Below are 5174 nucleotides of genomic sequence, written 5' to 3'. Positions count from 1 at the left end.
CGCTACCGCAGCCGCTCCAACGGTCTACGTGCGCTCTGATTGGTCGGGGTTTTCGCTTAATATCTCCTTAACGAAGCCCCATCCGACATTTTTGCAAAGGAAATTGTTGTTCAGAATCGTCTCAGCTACCCCCCATTTCCGGCTCCTCCCCGAGTTTTGGGACACCCTGTATTGTTTGCCACCTTCGTATACTCTTCTACTCAACTGACCCCACACATTTTCTATAATATTGAGATCCGGAGACCGTGCTGGCCAATCTAAAATTGGTATATTTTGAGCATGAAAATAATTTTTTACAACTTTAGCTGTATGAACAGCTGCATTGTCCTGCTGGAATATGAAATGTTCACCAGCCACTCTTTCAGCATGATTCTAAATCTGCTCTTGTACTAGTTTTAAATAACCAGTAGCTTTCATTCTGCCATCAATGGACTTGATTTCGGTCTTCCCATTATACCCGATACCTGCCCATAACATCACAGATTCTCCACCACATTGACGGCGACTTAAAATTCTTGCTTCTTTCCGTAAATCGTGAAAATAATATTTCCAACCATCAGGTCCATCTAAATTCATTTTCTTTTCATCAGTAAAAAGCACTTTCCGCCATTTTCTCTTCCTCTGTAGATGATTAAGAGCAAAATCCAGCCGACGTTGTTTGTGTACTATTGACAAAGGTGGTTTAACAGCAAATTTTTTTCGTTTCAGATGCTGTGTCTTTTGTATAACTCTTTTTACAGTCTTTACAGATACTTTTAACCCACATTCTACTAAAATTTGCCTAGATGTAAGAGCTGAAATTGATGCACATCTTAAAGCTGTTCTTTTATCTCTTAAAGTAAGGGATGATTGTTTTCTAGATCTCTTCTTTTTTCTGTAATTTTTTGTATTATTTAAAAAATTACGAATTACACACCTACTTCTTTTCATTTTTAGTGACATTTGTTTTAAATTCTCTACTTTTGCTCTGCTTTGAAAGATTTCTACTTTTTCCTCTTCAGTTAGAACTTTACCACGTGGCATGATTTTAGTTTTAATGTTTTTCTATTTTATACTAACAAAATCACTATAATAGAGAATTCACAGTACGAAACACACGAATACATTTAGATTCAACGACTGTCTGTAGGCGACTAACATTAATGTCTTATAATTTTGACCTACAGAAGAAACCAAACATTACAATTCTTGGAAATGCTTCGACGCCTTGTGTTTGTTAACATTGTGATGGAGTTCGCCAATAGTACTCTTTCATCCCATCAACATTTACGCTACGTATACAAGCTTATACATATATTTTTTTTAAACAAATGGGGTTTCGTATAATTATGTCCATCAGTGTAGGTGCCACGAGCTTGACATGCTTAAGATAACTGAGTTAACGTTTCAGCGGAGTTTCGCGCGAACAGTAAGTGGGCGTGAATGGGACAATGGGAATGAAGGAAATCCGGGGACCTTCCTCGTAGGACATCTTGAATGGCACTCAATTGCAAACGCGAACGAAAGTGGACGAGGACAGAGGAGTTGAGGACCATGGTCTCGACCGTGGCTGGTACCACCACCTATATCAGGCTGCCTTCTCGTTCCACTGAATAATCTAGCTAGCACCGATTCCCGACTCCCACGACTGGTTCTGCCAGTCGCCTCGGCCGAGATCGGTCCTGCTCGGCTCGTTCCGATAGCGTTCGTCGCTTCGAAGCTGGCCCTGGTCTCTCGCTCGCTCGCTCCTCGCTTCAGTTTCATTCGGTTAATCAGCGCGTGCGTTGATCGGTTCTTACATCAGTCCACCACGAACCGTCGAGCGGTTCGCGTTTCTCAAAACTTTTATCCTTCCTCATCTGCCATTGATTCTCTTTGCCACTATTCGGTTGCGACGCGACTTGCCTTCAGCTCGTTCGCGAATTCGCCCATGGTTATGTGTAGCGCGCGACTCGTTTGAACCTGTTGGATACACACAGCGGAACACTCGGTAAGTCCAATAAACACTATGGCATCCTTTCCACGCCGTTATTTTCAAGAAAAGCTAGAGATAGATACGCGAGATCTAAACACCCATGAAACCAATGACAATAAACTGACTTGCTACGCCGTTTCGTGGCTCGGAGATTCACTCGATGCGTATCGTATGATACGATTTGTATCCTTTGTGTATCCTTTGCGTTCGAATTCGAACGTTTTCATAGTCCTCGCGCACAGGTTAGATTTTGTTGACTCACTCGCTGCTGGACGAACGTTTCCATTGTTTCGATTCGAAAGTTTTGTTCCATTCAACGACTTTCAAATGGCGCGAATCGTCCGTGCTTTCGTCGATAAACACGCATACAGTAAATTCGCGACTAACGAGATTAATTTGTTCTGGAAATCTCCGTGCGAGTCAAATTGTGTAAATGCTACAGGGGCAGAATTTTATTCGATTAATTTTTGGTAGGCATATATCGGATTCTAGCTTTTATTGAAAGAATAAGGAATCTAAGGTCACTTACCTTTTATACGTTCAAAATTTTGTACCCGGATGAGAATTATGTATTTCGAGGAAGAATTATTCTTTGGCTGTGAATGTTGTGTGTATTATCGGTAATGTAATCTGAACACCATTGAGTAATTTTCGTTTTTAGAAGATCCATCATTCGATTGACAGTTTTGGAATTTGTAAAATTAGGCATACAAATGAGAATTAAAAAATATATACATAGAGAGGATATGATAACTCGAATATTAAATTGGTTACTCGATAAACAGATATATCCTTGTATATATCATTTTCTATCGATTCATGTTTGTGATCAGTATAAAAACTAACCCTCGAAGTTGTGGATGGAATTTCTATTTCTCAACCTTGATATGTGTAGATGTATATGTATATGAATACGGTTGTCGGATTATCGTCGTTATTGCATATACAAATTAGTCGCGTAAAGTATGATACAGTATTATATTATGCAGATTTTTCTTAGAATACAATTATGTACTATTTAAAAAAAGGAATTGAGTAAAGAATATAGTCGAAAGAGTGAACATAAAAAGTTGTTTAAAGAACTATGTTATAAAATGTGGGTGCACGTTAATACTACTCACATGAATTGGTCTTGACATGAATTACTCTCCATCATATTAAGAAATTTATTAAAAAAAGAAACGTAAATAACAAATTTTTAAACCTTAGATTAGTAAATCTTGTTTTCATTCTATGAATTAATGTGTCTTTTTACTATGTTTTACTAAAGTCAAAATATTAAACATATATTTGTGTTTAAATTGATCTTGTCTTTTACCGAATTTGGATTTCCTCCTGAAATTTTGTCATGTGTCCAAAAGACTAGGAATCTTTTTTATACATTCAAAAATGTAATAGATAATAATTTCTAAACTAAATTCTTAAGTAAATTCCTTTGGTTCTTTTCCCTTTCAATTTGAAATATATTCTAGTATCTTGAATAGGTATACGTTACAGTCGTCGGCAATGTTACAGTTAACAAGGGTTAACATTTTCTCTCGAGAGAATTATATATTGAATTATTATATTGAAGATCAGATAATTTAACATTCGTCGTAGTATTTAATTTCTAAACGTCGCCAAATTTACGAGTCCTCTCCAGATTTATTGTAATTACCCTCTCATCTTTGAAATTAATATTTTTAGTTACGTAACCCTTTTACTAGGGCATATACGTATGTACGCTTTCGAGAAATGAACTCCGAGGAATGTTTATATTCGTCAAATCAATTTTTAAAAAATATCAGCTTATAGGGAATGAGAAGCAACTCTTTTATATTTGTAGTTTATTTATAGGCCGCTTAATTTCGGAAATAAAAATTGAAAAGTTAGAAGTTCGTTGCAAAAATTGAATTTCAGATAAAAGGTCTTCTAAGTTTTCAATTTTTATCTCTGAAAGTAAACGTCCTATGCGTAAAAAAATTTCGTTTCGTCATTCTTTATAAGGAGATATTTTTTCAAATTCGATTGCCCGTCTATTTTTCCTTTTTCTTTAAGGGAACAGCAACAAGCTCAGACCATTACGAGGTCTCATGAAAAATATCTTTTAAGTTTTTCATTATTATTAACCGACTTCGAAAAAAAGGAGATTACTCACTTCGACATGTTTTTTCTTTTTTTTTAAATGTCTGTTCACCGATCACATCGAGATGGCTTGATGAATCGGAGTGAAACCTTTTGCATCTTGTCGAATATTTCTTCCAGTTGGTCGCGTAAAAGAAACATTTTGTGATTTGTCATTTTTTATCCGTTTTTTTTTAAAAACAGAAAAATTTTGTCTTGCTTCTTACTCCGAGACGGATGGACCAATCAGATTGAAACTTCTTGCATCTGGAAGAGCGTTTGCCATTTGGTCCTATGACAAAACATTTGTCCTTATTTTGTTTTTTACCAGTTTATATCACTTTTTATCGCAAAAAGCGTACTATTTCACGTATGTTTGACCTGAAATCGATGAAATCCCTTACATTTTGCTGCCGTACAGGTTTTCGCGATGATCACATTTCCAAAAATTTATGAATTTTTCATATTGTTTATAACTATTGTTATTGCAAAATTCCTATTTTTTTTCTTGGTTCATTAATTAATTCTGATTCCAATTCCGATTAATTCCATATTTGTATAACCTTCCAGCATTCCTGATAATCTCATTTGCAACTATACAGGGTGTCCCAAAAATGTTGGATGTCCTTGAATGGGGTGTTTCGGGGGGTGATTTGAAACAATATTTTCACAGCGAAAATTTTGTTCGAGGCTTCGTTAAGGAGATGTTGACAGAAACCGCCGACCAATCAGAGCGCGAGTATACCGTGGACGCCTGCGATAGCGTAGGCTCCGCAAGCGCTCCTCCGACATACTTGCGCTCTGATTGGTCGTGAGTTTCTGTTTCTGGAATATCCCCTTAACGAAGCCTCGAACACTATTTTCGCTAAGGAAAAATTGTTTCAAATCACCACCCCAACCGCCCCAAAACCACCCCTTTCAAGGACTTCCAACGTTTTTGGGTCATCCTGTATATTGCTCATAACTATTGTTATTGCATGAAACCTATTGGTTATAGATGCCATTAAAAAGAGTGAAATCAAATAATTTTTTGGGAAAAAAGTTTTACCGACTTCGAAAAAGGTGCAGTGAAAAGTATGAAATAATTTCTAGTCAATTTATATGAATACGCACTAGC

General features: G+C 36.6%; 1 protein-coding gene across 1 annotated transcript in view; it reads left to right on the top strand.

The window, feature by feature from the left end:
* The first annotated feature begins 1731 nt into the window (after positions 1-1731).
* Positions 1732-5174, top strand: part of LOC128882234 (PTB domain-containing engulfment adapter protein 1-like) — a 122505-nt gene continuing 119062 nt past the window's right edge. The window contains exon 1 of the mRNA XM_054133823.1: positions 1732-1969. The gene's annotated coding sequence lies outside the window, so the exon portion shown is untranslated. The remainder of the gene's footprint in view (positions 1970-5174) is intronic.

The sequence above is a fragment of the Hylaeus volcanicus genome, chromosome 1 (genome assembly GCF_026283585.1).
Source record: "Hylaeus volcanicus isolate JK05 chromosome 1, UHH_iyHylVolc1.0_haploid, whole genome shotgun sequence".
In the NCBI taxonomy this organism is placed as follows: domain Eukaryota; kingdom Metazoa; phylum Arthropoda; class Insecta; order Hymenoptera; family Colletidae; genus Hylaeus; species Hylaeus volcanicus.
This window is presented reverse-complemented; position numbering and strand designations above follow the sequence as displayed.